The following is a 15,740-nucleotide window of genomic DNA, read 5'->3' on the forward strand; positions in this document are numbered from 1 at the left end:
GTTAGGATGCAAGCACGACAAATCCTGGGGGTTTTGTAAGCCTTCCTGCCAAAGAAGTAAAAGTCAGTGGACTTTTACTATAAAATGTTTTACTGGCTCTTGCAGATGACCACAGTCTGCCATAGAATCATTTAATATTCATGATACTTCACATATTTTGAATATTTAAATATATCATATGCATACTACATACATATACACATAACCTTACTTGAAAAGAACTGCATAATTAATTTAAGCATACCCCAAAGTCCTATGATCTTTCATCACTTGGAAAAGACCGTGGTGAAAACTCCACTTTGAAACAATGTTTTTGTTAGCATGTGACTCAGAATAAGAACTGTCCCCTAATACCCACTGTCCACTTCTTTTTATTGATAGAATCCTTGAATTTTAAGGGATGAATGGCCACAAAAACTATATTTTCAGGCCCTCCTGGTAGCTAGGTATGCTTGATGGGATGTGAGTAGAAACTAGGAATATCTTTGATTTAAACCCTTAGTACTAATATATGTGGCTCAGTCACTTCTGTGGCTGAGGTGAGAACATGCTTGTAGAAGAGAAGTCTGTGGCTTGTGAGTGTGCATGGCCAGCAGTCTCCGATCTGTGTAGGTATTAATGTGTCAGGGCTGAGTGTTCCAGGATTTCTCTAGAGGCTGGCATGGGCTCCTGAATCAGTTGTCATTTCTGTCTTGCCAGTATATCAGGGTTGGAGAAGTCCAAGCCTTAGGACCCAGTTTCCTTTCTACCTGGTGTTTTCCTGCCAGAATACCATGGGCTGTAACTTGCCTTGAGTTGGAAGCAGTTTGCATGTAAATTTATTCATCCTTTTAACTTATGTAAGGTTTTGTTATACACAATTCTCAATTATTTAAGCAATGACAACAAATTTTGGTTTTCTTTTGTTATGTGAGAACATTAGGCCCCAGCAACATGCTATTGTGTAAGGAAAAATAAACTGTTGCAGTTAAAACAACAGAAAAAATCTTAAGAGTACCACCTCCAAGAAGTGCCCTTAAAGAGAACACTTATGCATCTTCAGACATATTAATGAGGCCAATATCCAGGGGTAGCAGAGGTATCAGATAGAAGTGTACATCTCCCTGACCCAGCAGTCTAAACATAAGCGATCCAGCACTGCTACACCAGCCATGCTGTGTCAAGGAGCTCCTTCTTTCTCGTTTAAGCCACTATACTTTGGTACCTCTTAACAAGAATATAGGTTAGGTTGCTGTAACAAATACAGCTCTGCCACTTTATAGCTGACCTATCTTAGACAAATTACTTAAACTCTGTATTATTTTATCTGTATCTACTTCACAGAGTTGTTGTCAGCAACATTAGACTATGTCTTTTTGGGGGATGTGGGCTGGGGGTCTCATATCCCTGGCTTCTAGCACAGTACCTGAATATAGTAAGCATTCAATAAGTACTACGCTATTATTGCTGATCTTACTCATACGCCAGATCTAAACAAATAATGCCAGACCTTAACAACTCACCATTCAGTATTTCCAATAAAGATCTGATATAATACAAATAATCAACATGGTGTGCATTAGAATGATCACTTTCTGACCCAAATCTTAGAAAACATGGTTTGACAAAAGATATTTTCTGACTTGTGAATTTACTTTTATGAAAACTCTTATATGCAGAACCACTGATCATCAAATTAATGAACTGACTTAACTTTTTTAAATGGATCCACTTGAATTGGGCAGTCCTGGAAAGTCAAAGGCACACTGCCCCAAGAGTACTGGTTCTGTCCCTGCCAGTTATTATTGCAAGCTTCCACTGTTCATGCATATACTGCAGAAAAGCCTGATTTTTATAACACGTTTATGATTGTGAACTTGTAATAGTACAGAATCTCAAGAAGAATAATTCTTCTGTTTTCTCAAAGGAAGATGGGCCCCTTTTTTGCTTCTACAAAAATAGCATGGATGAGAGTTTTCGGGAAAACACATTTCTCTTATTGAAGAGCACTTAATAAACACACACCTGACTGCTTTCATTTCACCACAAGTGGTGCCCATTTGCCAGTCATCAAAGTAATTCAGTCTGCTCTGTTGAAGTGATGGATTCTACAAACTGTGTAAGGCTGTCATTAAGGAGAGGATAGATTATAGTCTCTATGCAGGACATTACAGTACTTACATTTCTCACCCACATAGCTTATGAAACACAGGGGAAACAAGAAGATGAAAATAAAGTTAAACATGGACTTAATGCCTTTCTCTCCCAATGAATGGAATGAGCTGGTCACTGGTCCACACTTTTTACTACTTATATATAAAGTTCCATTTCCTTCTATTTAATATAAAAAGCTTTGATAAAGGACACAGACTATGCACAAAATTCATTACACAGTAATTTAAGTCTAACTTGCCTTTGTGCCTCTACTTTTAAAATAATATTCTTTCTTTTTTCACCCTATTTATACAGCCATTTTGCTTCTCTATAATTTTAACTTACCTACTTAAAATTCTCATATAGAACAGAGATTATATCTAGAGTAAAATTCATTAATTTGGGTGAACTGAAAAAGACAAGCCTGAATGAATGAAAAGTCTAAAGTATGGACAGTTATCAAAAACAGCATGATAACAGCAACAGCTGACATTTGAGAGTTTATTACATGAAAATCACTGGGCTTTTTACCTTACATTATCTCATTTAGTCCTCAAAACAGTCCTGGAGCAGGTATTATCATACCATTTTTACAAATTGGAAAACAGACTTTAAGAGATGTTAACTTTCCTAGGGCCACACAGCTACTAAGTGGTAGAACTCCTTCCAAAGTTGCAGTTGTCTGACTCCAAAGCTCGTGCTCTTTACAACCACACCAAACTGCTAGGATTTTTTCTTCAATCAATAATAATAATAATAAAAGTAATATCTCAGAGGAGGGTAACAAAACTCTAAAGTGCCAAGGAACCCTGGTTTAGTTAAAAAAAAAAAAAAAAAAGGTATTTAAAATTAGCTCACCACTTATTTTAGGTAATATTTACCCGCCATGTATAAAGTAACTACTTCACATAAGGCATTTCTATACATTAAAACTGACCCTTACAACAACCTCCTAAAGTAGATAACTATCTCCATTTTACAGATGGAGGAAAATACTCAGTGAAGCTAAGGTCACATAGCTAGTAAGTGGCCTAGTCTTTGCACTATGCCACACTACTTCGTTATCTGTCTTATAAGGTCTTTCTCTAAAGTGCTGAAGAAGTCTGCTTTTTAAAGGAACAGTGCCATCCCCTGCAATTTTATTTATACTATTTATTAGCTCAGCAAAGTTTTAGTTCAGAGACAATGCAAAGGTAAACTTTAACCCAGGCCTTGACCTCATTTTCATAAATTCCAAATTTAGTGAGGTCCACGTTAATGGGTTTTACTGTATATGGAAAAGAGTTTAATAGTCACTTAGCACTGCTCTATCCATTAATAAATCTAAAAAGCCACACAAAGGTGAAGGAAGAACAGTGACCTCAAAACTAAAACAGATAAAGAGCACCTATAATTTGTACTCCAGCAAAAAAAAGTCAGAATATAAAACTGCCAATACATAACAAATTCAGTCTTACAAGTTTAAATGCTCATTAATCAATTAAAGAAAACTAACTTCATCAGATGCTCATATTAAGGAATATAGCCATAGCAATTCAGCAATCATAATTAAAAGTTCATTTCAAATCTCTTTGGTGTGCAGTGAAATGATCTAACAGTGAGGCTGCCTGGTTCTTTTCACAGTGTTGTGTAAATGTGCATAGTATGTGGTCATTCCTAGCTATTGAACATGTTCATCTTTGCTACTCATGCTGCACTTGTTTCTGATGCAGATATGCTTCTGTGTACACACTGAGTGGGAAACATGTACAAGATAAGACAGTGAATAAAGCACATGTCTGCAGCACCGTTCCCACCACGCCTATAGCCAGTTCCATAATATACAGGGGATTTTTTTTTTCCCTTGTAGGTCATCACCGTACTGAAAATATTCTAAATAAATCCTATAGGCTTCAGAGGGGGCCACCTGAAGCACTTAGAATCCCACAACTCTGTCAAGTTGCATCACGCTTTTTTTCTTTTCTTTTCTTTTCTTTTCTTTAGGCCAGCTTGTGAAAGAGCTGCCACATGCCTCTCTGCAAGGGAAACAGCCTTGAGACATAAGCAAAGCAATCCAGGTAAAGGATAACCAACTATTCTTTAGGCCTGATGCACTGTGGAATAGGTGGCAGAAGCAGATTTCAGGTCCCTTATAGTCTGGCCAGACTCTCAATAGGTCACCTACTTCCTGCTGACTGACAGCCAAGGCCTAAAGGGGGCCAGCTTGCCAAGGACTATCTTGAGGTTTGCAGTCTTGGTCACCCAGAGTGAACTAATCTCTCGTAGCTATTCTCTATAAAGTATAAAAGAATAAACTTTCCATCTGTAATCCCAGCACTTTGGGAGGCCAAGGCAGGCAGATCACAAGGTCAGGAGATCAAAACCATCCTGGCCAACATGGTGAAAACCTGTCTCTACTAAAAATACAAAAATTAGCTGGGTGTGGTGGTGCACACCTGTAGTCTCAGCTACTTGGGAGGCTGAGGCAGAGAATCGCTTGAACTCAGGAAGCAGAGGTTGCAGTAAGCCGAGATTGCACCACTGCAGTTCAGCCTGGCAAAAGAGCGAGACTCCATCTCATAAAAATAAATAAATAAATAAATAAAAACTTCCCTACTATATGAATGTAAATTTATCCAAATATCTGGGACTCCCATAATTTGCTAACCCCTTATCTGTGTTACCTGATTGGTTTGTCCACCAGGCTCAGCACAGTATTACGTTAGGATTCAGCCTTTCACTTTCACTTCCAACTCCCTTGGCCACAGCATCATAATTGCTACCATTTCTTTTATAATCAATTTTGATTTCAAGTCACTGGAAAGCATTACTGAAAAATAATATGGAGTTTCACTCTCTGGACTATTCAATGTCATAGCAAGAAAAAAATCTTCCTGGGTGTGCTGGATAAACTGAGTACTCTCAAAATCCTTCCCAACCTATGAGTTCCTCATTATTAATCAAATACCTAGAAATACTACTTCTTGGAATCTATCTTACAGTAATAGCCACACAAGTTCACAAAAACAAAAACATTACCATGTTCACTACAGTGTTATTTGCAATAGCAAAAGTGTTAAGTGATCTAAATGGCCAACAGTTGAAGGATGATTAATTACGGACCATCCACACTTGGGAACACTGCACAGCCATTAAAAATAACATAGTATGCCTCTATTTACTGGCATGAAGCTATGTTCAGTGAAAAAAGGATGATGGACAAAATGTATAGAGTGAGACCGTATTTGGAAAAAATACAACTGTGTATATACAGAAACATATGTGTACAAAGAGAAATTATATGAAAAAAAATCTTAGAGATTTGTAAGTATAAACATGTAGTTATGTATATTTCTGCTATGTGATATTCAAGTAAAAACATTTCTACTGCTGGGCACAGTGGCGTGCACCTGCAGTCCCAGTTACTTAGGAGGCTGAGTCAGGAGAATCACTTGAGCCCAGGAGTTTGAAGCTATAGTGTGCGAAGACAGTGCCTGTGAATAACCACTGCACTCCAGCCTAGGCAACACAGCTAGACTCTACCTTTAAAAAAGGTTTCTATTATATACTTATATAAATATATATTTGCATATGCATAGAAAAATCAGAAAGGATATACATTAATAGTGGTCACTTCTGGACAGTGAGTTTGGAAAGACAGAACTTCACGTTTTTACTTGTACATATATGTGCTGAGGTTTCTAAAGGATTCTGCAAAATTGACACCCCTTTCCTTTCCTAGGTTCTGAGCAAATAAAGAAATAATACAAAAATAAAAACAGATGAGGGACCAGAATATAACCTTTATTACTGATTGAAGCCAAGGTGGAGGAGGTAGCTTAGTCTGAAATCCAAAACACACATGGCTAAGCTGTAGAATTATATCATCTTGGGGCTGGGCATGGTGGCTCATGCCTGTAATCCCAGCAATTTGGGAGGCAGAAGTGAGTGGATCACTTGAGATCATGAGTTCAAGACCAGCCTGACCAACAGGTGAAACCCTGTCTCTACTAAAAATATGAAAATTAGCCAGGCATGGTGGTGCACACCCATAATCCCTGCTATTCCGAAGGCAGAGGCACAGATCACTTGAACCGAAGAGGCGGAGGTTGTAGTGAGCCGAGATTGTGCCACTGCACTCCAGCCTGGGCAACAGAATGAGACTACCTAAAAAATAATAATAATTATTATATCATCTTGGCAGGCCAGGACAGCAAAAGCTGGGGTGAGCCCCCAGCCTTTGGGAAAATGTGTGCTCTTGGTAGGCAGGCCCTTCTCCAGATAGAACGAGCATGGCAGTAAGCTGAGGTAGCCCACTTATTCAACCCATATTTACCAATTAGGTAAGTCACTCCCCTATAGAGTAGAGTGAGAAAGAGGGTCTGTCAAGTAGGAGTATTGTCTTTGTCTGAGAAGGTAGTTTCAGCACATCTGGGGTGGCTGAATCCAGACTGCAAAGGGTTAAAGAGTGAATGGTGAAAAGGCAGAGACTACAGAGTAGACAAGTCGAGAAGAATTGAAAGAAAGGAGGCTGGGAGCAGGGAATTTTTAAAATGATTTTTTTAAAGGAGGAGGCCAACAAAATGTCAAAGGTAGAAAATGGAAGAGAGAAAATAATTTACAGGGAGAGTCTAAACATAGTGATGGAATCATGGACATTAAGTGAATGTGGCCACCTCTTACTGAGACATGAACAAAAGGGAAGGAAGAGAAGTTGAGTTCTTATCGCAGGACCAATTCTGTAAAAAGAAGGATAGATCCAAAGCTAAATCCAGAAAACAAAAAATAAACTTGCAGACTGCCAAAGAGCTGGCTGTGCTACAGTCATGACAAAACTCGGCAGAACCAAGACCTACTTGTAAATGTTTTATCAAACTGGGAAAATTACAAGAAATATGTGATTTATTATTTCTAAGACTGCTTAGATTAGTATTGATATGTACATACTCTCCATATTATCCAAAATCATGCTTCATAACATCAGTTGATTTACATGCTCCTTTGTCCCTGGGAGCCCTAAGGAATAAAGTTTTTCATAAGAAACTTAGTGATTTAAGCTTGAGTGGCTCTGTGCAATTTTTCATTGCAATTCTGGCTACCATTCTACCATATGCCCCAAATCACAATGCAGTATAAAGTAAAATCAAACAGACCAAGTATTGGTGGGAAGATTCCTAGTCTACAAGTCTGGCTCCATACTTCTAACTGATAGAGACTGAAATGTCTGCACTGGAAATGTTTCTGTATTTCCACTGATCTATTTTCATGCCATGGTTTCAACGGCTTCAGAAGTTCCAGTAAGAAAAGGCTTCTTCTGGTAAACAGATTCCTCTGAGTTAAAAAAATAATAATAATAATAATAAGAGGGAAAAGCTTTGTATTTTTCAACAGTCCCCAAAGTTATATTCTTTATCAGGTTTTAAGATTATGTTCCAAGTCTCCATTCTTCGGTGTGGTTTAGCTTTACAACCAGCTGCCCCCTCTTGACTAGCAGTTTTTGACGTCATCCAGGCTTTGCAAAATGTGTGCTACAGCCCCTACTCAGGCTTCTCAGCTGCTAGGAAAGTTATACTGCATTTGGTTAAGTGTGGAGGCTGGCGCCAGGGAGGATCCATGATGGTGATTATCATGCAAATCAGCCTCCTGCAAGTCAAGCTCCTCCGCGGAGGCCTTCCAGCTCTGCTTCCCCCAGGGCCGCTCCATTGTCCCCAGCATAAAGCTAACCATCTTGGCTGCCAACACTGGACGCCGCTGAGATTGCTTCTCCTGACAGAGATTAGTGGGCAGCAATGAATCTTTCACTTGGGGTAGAAATATGATTTTATTTAAGAAAACAACCATACATAATTGGGCTTCTGTCACTTTAAATTTTAATGGTGAGAGTAATATGGAGGCTTCTGGAACTTTAAATTATGGCTTTCAGAAGCTTCACACTGAATCTTTCAATTATTCTCTGTAAGTACTTTCTCAAAGCATGTGCCACCATGACATTGATATCACAATTCAAATCTAAATTCAAAACTGACTGCAAGGCTATGAGCTATGTGCTGGCGTGCATGCTGCCTCATTTTATCTTTGAACATCTGACGAGGCGAATCAAGAGGCGCTCTCCCGGAGACCAGCCAGCTGTTTGCCAAATATTCAAATGCTCTGACATGCAGAAGAGCCTTTCAGATTTCCCCACATCAAAATTAGCAACGACCCCCTATTTTTCCCATTAGCTTCTGGCTCACCTACATCCTTTCACGCAGGCCCGCCTGACTCACTCAGCTAAGTGCTTGCTCTTGCTCACCTCTCGGGTTCCCGACTCCAGCAATTGGATCTGGTGTGTGCTGCAGAATGGCAGCCAGTTCAGACAAAACCATGGGGGAGAGTTTTCAAGTCGGTGTTTCCTTGAAGTGGATCTGAAAGAGTGGCTGAGCTGATATTTGCAGTAGTAGGAAGGCAGAGAGCAAAGACAGCATGCAGGTTTTACTTACAATACATTCATTAGGCTGGAGCAAAAAATGGAATTGGAAAGACAGTAGCCAGGGGAAAGTGAAAAGGCTTTGCTTTTCCTTTTATTTTGGTGTCAACTTCCTTGTTATATATCCATTTTATCATTTTTAATATTTGTATCTTCATATTAAAACAAATGGAAAGGAATCTTTTTCTCTATAGGTCTAGCTTTAGACTGCTTCAACTATTTTTAAACGTGTCCCCTACCTCAGTAAACGCAGCACCACATTTACAACTGTAAATAACTAATCCAGTTGCCGTTTGGTTAATCTACAATGAAAGACAACCCTTCTTTCACATTTCAAAAGTCCTGGAACAATTTTCTTCAGCTGGATGACTTAGAACAGAGGCTGTGGACAGCACCTGGGGAGTTTAGAATGGGAAAGGGACTAAGGTGCCAAGTGGTCAAGACAACAGCCCCTACCCCAGCGGCTGGCAAAATTTCCTGAAGCTGGACATCAAAACCCGGGCCAGCTGGGTGAGGGGTTCCTTCATTCCTTCCGGAAAAGCTGGGTCTTTACTTGTTCATTTCCTATGATGTGTTTATACTTGGACAGAAGGGGCACAGCAGGAATGCTTTCAGGGCACATTTAGGGGGAAGCCACTCTCACAGGAATTGTGAATGCCAGATGTCAAACAAACCTGTGCTGCTGAGAATTCTCTGAGCAGGATGCAAGGGGCACCACATCACATCTGAGAAAACTCTGCTGTCCTGATCCGGGGCCTCTCCTTAGCTGCAGGCAAAGGCAGGTAGAAATCCTTTCATTTTAATAATAATAATAAAAAAGAAGCTGCTAGTGTGAGCATAAAATTACCTAACAACTAGATGGGCTGATGGCATTCCAGTTCTGCCAGTAAAGTCTATTCATTCTCTCAATTCAAATCAGCATAAGGCAAGTAACTTGCCTCTGGGAACCATAGGTGGCAGAGGCAGGAGGCCCACACGTGGAGTGGCCATAAAACAGACATCAGTCAACAGCCTTACCCCAGCATTATTTCCTGAATGCAGGCTCAACCATTGCTTTGCACTGAGATCAGGATTATGGTGCCCAAGTAGGCACTGTTGTAAGCTACTGACCATGGACAGAGAAAATTTTAAAAATCCACACTGATTTCCAAGTCCAAAGTAGTACAATTACAAATCTTGTCTAACTTTAATACTGAAGGCTTGTGGAGTGTTTCAAATACAAAACAGTTCTACATAAATAATTCACTCAAACCTTTACTGTTCTCCTATTATATGCCAAGTACTATACTTTCATGAGTCAGCATTGGTTAAATAATAATCTTAATACTACTAGATTTCTCTGCAAAATTTAGCACTGTGGCTCACATCTTTACTAATTCCTCTTCCACGGTCCTCATTTCATTAAACCCACAAGGAGAGAGCAGCAGTATAGCAAAATCACCTGGGGGACATATTTTTCACACTGCACAGATCCCCTCCACTCCCATTTGAGAATCATTACATATGTGAACCCCTCACTATTTCTAGCTGGAGTAAGTTATTTCTCTTAAGAGTCTGGGGATGAAAAAAACAAAAGCTGGAGATTTCTGTACCAAATACTTCCTGTAGATGATATCATCTACTCTCATGACTTCAACTATGTGCCAACTACACACTGATGACTTCAAAAATAGTATTTTAAGCCCAGATCCACATGTCCAAATGCCTAGCACACCTGTTTTCAAATGACCTACCATTGCAAACTCTACAAGTACATTATATTTTCTAATATATATTTTATAATTTATATCAAATTAAATCATAAATTATATAATTTATATTTTTCTCTCCTTTTTCTTAATAGTATTAGTATTTACTATATGATCCAAGTCATATTTATACTCCTTCTCCTTCACACTTCCCATTCTTACCCCACATAGATCAAATCTGTCACCAGGTCTTTCTCTTCTTCCTCAAGAACACATTTCAAGTGTATCTACCTACCATTTACTATATTCCGCTTGGACCTCTGCATTAGCCTCCTCACTCCTCCCTACCAGCAGCCTCTGCACTTCAAACTATTCTCCACGTGCTTCTGATTCGTACTGATTAAAGCAGGAAATCCTTAAATGCACTTCTCATAATATACAAGATGATTTCTGATAGCAAACAGACCAACTTCTTAAATATTCATATTTTAATACATTTCAAAAAACAGAATTAACACATCAAACTGGGTGTCAAGTTTAAGTTTGCTTTAAAAATAAATTTCAGTATAAAACTCACGAAATTTAAAGAAAAATTAATCTATTCAGGTAGTGTGAGATGTTTTAAAAAAGATAAAAGCAGTACATGAATCAATGACGTTGGGAAGCTTGGTACTAGAAAGTAGGTCTAAACTCCTTAATATGGTATCAGATATCTTAAACTCCTTAACATTCTCTTCATTTTTAGCTTCTCCCTCTCCTACATTTCCTGTACTCTACATGTAAGTTCTGTGTATCAGCTTTGCTGAAAAACAAAACACCCCAAATTTACTAGCTAAAACAACATTTTATTTAGTTCATAAGTCTGTGAATGGGCTGGGCAGTTAGTTCTGTATCAGCTGACACCCCAGAGAGATCAGGGGAAATCTGGGCTGACAACTGATTGCCCCTGGACTCTCCCATGTGTTTGTGATCAAATGGTGGATCAGCTGATAACTAGATGATCTCACTCGCATGTTTAGCAGTTCGATGACTGTTGGCAAGAGCCTCAGTTCTTTTCTGGGTGACCACTCATCCTGCAGCACAGTAACCTGGGCTCACTGACAATACGGTCACAGGGTTCCAAGTGCAGAAGCCCCAGTGCATGAGTCTCTGCGCTGTTTGCTAATAATCTACTGGTCAAAGCAAGTCATATGATCAACCCAGATTCAGTATGGAGAAAGAGACTCCACCCCTTAATGGATGGATCTGCAATGTCACTTTGCCAGGAGTTAGAAGCAGGAAAGGGAAATCGGTGACTGTTTTTACAATCAAACAACCCTTCCCATCCACCAAATATGCCAGGCATATTCACACACATGCTCCTGCTGTTCCCATCACTTAAAATGAACTCTCAACTTCCTCCTGTCCTTCTGGAAAATCCTTATTGCTTGTCCTTCAAGGCTCTGATCAAATATAGCATTCCCTGACACCTTCCCTCAAGGCATAATTAATTATTCCCTCATATGTTCCCATGATCCCTTGCATTGCCTCTATTATATCATTTAGTGAATGTATTATAGTTATTTATAATGTCTTATACAGTCTTTCTCCTTAAATAGACTGTCTTTGTACCACCAGCATCTAGCACAATGTCTGGCAAAGAACAGGCATTCAATAAACGTTTAAGAAATTAAATTAATTTAAAACAAAGATTAAGGTCTCCCTGGAATATGCCTACATTAAAACAGATTTAAGGTGCAAATACAAAACTGGCCTCATGAGTTAGCAGAACTAATTAGATCTATCTCACCTATTTTTTTTTTTTTTTTTTTTTTTTTTTAAGATAGAGTCTCGCTCTGTCATCCAGGCTGGAGTGCAGTGGTGCCATCTTGGTTCACTGCAACCTCTGCCTCCCGGGTTCAAGGTATTCTTGTGCCTCAGCCTCCCAAGTAGCTGGGATTACAGGCACATATCACCATGCCTGGCTAATTTTTGTATTTTTAGTAGACACGGGGTTTCACCATGTTGGCCAGGCTGGTCTCAAACTCCTGATCTCAAGTGACCCTTCCACCCTGACCTCCAAAAGTGCTGGAATTACAGGCGTCAGCCACCACACCCAGCCCACCTCATCTCATTTGAAGAGCACCAGGCAGGGCAATGCTCCGAGCCAAAAGCATTTTTTCCTGTGGGACTGGCAGAAAGCCTGAACTTCCAGCATAATTTATTCAAGGTCTGAATATGTTTTGATGTAATACAAACAACATAGGTTCTGGAGTCAAAAATACTACTAGGACTCAAAACCTAACTACATGTGTGATACTGACAATTCATTTTGTGCGTGTCTCTGCACTATTTTTTTCATCCATACAATTATCTGTGTTGCAGTAACCCATGTAAAGCAGCTAGCACAGTATCTGCCATACACCCAACACTTATATCAAATCACGAAGTCTCCTGTTTAAAAAGCAAATGCCTCTGGCAGGGGGTAACCACAAGCCCTTTTTATTGCCATCTGAGGAGAGTGGGAAAAAGGTAAAAGGAAGAAGAGTGTCAAAGAAAAGAGTGGCAGATAAACAACTTCACAGTTTTACTGAGAGCTGGACTTGTGGCTAGTAATTAAACAGTTACATCCGTTTTTAGAGACCCTACCAAGTAATAAAAGGCTCCCCACCTAGGGCATATAATGACCATTTCTGGTAATACAGGACTTGGGAACTGCATAATTTAGGACTCTGGGACTTGCATAATTTTTGCTGGGCATCAATATGTCCATACTTGCATAATTTTTCTGGGCATTGATATGGAATCACCATTTATAAGTATACCTAGGCAAGACTACTGAAGAGTTAGTTAAGGAAGAAACGGAGTTATTTAAATATTACTCTGATCTTTTTCATGTATAATCCTTTGCCCTTGTCCTTCATTTAAAAGGAGCAACTGTAATTGTAGTAAACAAATTTTTTCCTCCCTACCTAAGGATACAATTTTTTTTAATGAGAAAAATTTAAAGAACACTACAAAACACACAATTATAAACTGTAAATTATATCACTTCTAAAGGAAATGTTGCCACTGAAATCAAAATGAGTTTTAGACACACTTATATCGTTTCAAAGTAAAGCCAAGTTTTAATAAAATGTTTAATTTTCCAAAATCCAAGCAGGAACTCCTATGAGAAGTCCCTATACTTGCCCCTCCTGAGGCTGTTCTCACATCTCAGTGACAACCCTGAAACACTTCTGCACTTTGGGAGCACTAAACCAATCTACTGTTCACATCTAGCCCTGTAAATGAGACTCCACTGTTACCCATGATCTTTCACCCCAGCTACATTATAAACTTCCTGGTACCCAAGATTCTGTTTTCTGTATTTTCCTAGTCCACCTCTCCTTACCCTCAGCACCCAGATTTGTACTCAATAATTGTTAATTCATGGCTGACAAGGAAATGTATAAATAGCACTTGCTGACAGTAAATTCTTTGGTCTGTCCAAGTTCAGACCAAGACCTCTAAAGATCCTAAAGACTGAAATGACTATGGTGCCCCACATTCACATGTAAATTAAAAAAATACTAAACTATAAAGGACAAAATTTACATGTATGTTTTTAAATTAAAATAGTTTCTAATGGCAAAATTCTAGGTAAGTTCATCAAAGGCTGAACTCTTCTTCATTCTTTTCCCTCCCCATTGTGAGAGCATACATGTGTATGTGAAAGAGAGAGAAAGAGAGAGAGAGAGAGAGAGGTCGGGGGAGAGGGAGTGAGGGAGGATGAATGTGTCTGTGACTTCCAGCACTTTGTCTGCTGTAGGGTACTCCAATTCTGGGTCCACTTCATAAACTATATCAAAATACTAAATATGGCTATGGATGCTATACAGTATAGAATGAGAAATCAAAAAATTGCCTAAATCCATATGCATATTTGCTTTTCTCTTGTTAAGTATCCAAATTCTATTTCAGGTTTGTAGTAAGACAGCTTAATATAATATAAATAGAAACAATGTAATATATTGTTTCACCTGCTCTTACAATTGTATTATGGTTGTGTGTAGAAAAGGAGGTACAGCAAATGATTGTCAGCAAATCACTCATAAAAATGTGAGAAGCCCAAGTTATTTGCATTTTATTTCATTAGACACCAATATTTGATAAAAGCAACAAGCACCAAATTATATTAATATAAACCTTCCATAAATAATGTTCACAGCAGTCACAAAGTTTTAAATACAGATGCTAATTACAGTGCCAAATCAAAACTACCATATTTCAATTAAAACTATTTTCACTTGTAATGTGATTATCTTATTCATAGTAACAGATATTAATATTTCTATCAAACCTGAATGGGTTGTGCTTAGCCATAATTGTTCCAATGGATCTGTTTCCACTCTTGTATTTTAAAATGCAAGTGTGCTCCATAAGAGTTAGTTTATCCTAATGTACCCAGGTAGACTCTTGTCTTGTAATAGAAAATGTTTGGATATGTAGGGAAATGGCATCAGAAAAATCAGGAAATGCTTGTGATTGTATAGGTACTTCATTTCTGATTATATAAGTATTTTTAAAACAGTAAAAATGTTAAACCCTATACTTGCATTGAAGTACAGCTAGAATGCAAATTTAGTAATAAAACTGAATAATTTAGCAGCTTGTTTTCTGATCAGGTCTGACTGGTCCTCTCTAAGACGTATCCAATTTTTTAAAATTCCCTTTGTGGCTTTGAACTAGGAATGGAGTGCATATTATGTCCATTAAATAGGAAGCCAAGGATTACTTGAACAAATAATATTATGGCTTTGTAGAATGACTAATGGTCTTTGCAACGGCCCAGACTGGTTTCATCTTTCTTAAGATTTTATCACTGATTTGTTCTTAGTCATGTGCAGTCACTAAAGGCAGCAGAGGTAACAAGTGTTTGATGTATGATACTTGAGCCACTTTTGTCAGAGCTGCATTTATTTTTATGCTATATTCATTCTTGGTACTCTTATATTTACATGGTTCTTTCACTTTATTTTTTCTTGTTTCCAGTGATGGGTCAAACAGATACAGCAATTATAATAACACTAACCTCTAAAACTCTATAAAATAACAAATATCTACTTCCTTGCAAGGGATGACTTTCCATTGCAGATTAATAAATGACCACAGAAGCAAGCATCCTAATATAAGAGTTTAACTGTTTGTTCACTGCCATATTTGCACAGCTTACAAAATATCCCTTACCTTTTAGCATATATTATCAATTTCAATTCAATCCATCCTTTACAATCTGCAGCAAGTCACAGAAGTGCTCTTCTAGTTGAAAGGAAATTTCAAGGGAGGAGGGATGTGGAAAAACACATTTAATTTATTCTATTGAAAGGGGACATTCTAAATGGTTTCTGAGCTCTTTTGCATCTTCTTACACACTGCAAATCAGCTCAGATATCTTAATCAGTGGCTATAAACATATCCTTATCAGTAACATATTCATGAAAGATGGTATGTGT

Source organism: Papio anubis, chromosome 5, assembly GCF_008728515.1.
Source record: "Papio anubis isolate 15944 chromosome 5, Panubis1.0, whole genome shotgun sequence".
Classification (NCBI taxonomy): domain Eukaryota; kingdom Metazoa; phylum Chordata; class Mammalia; order Primates; family Cercopithecidae; genus Papio; species Papio anubis.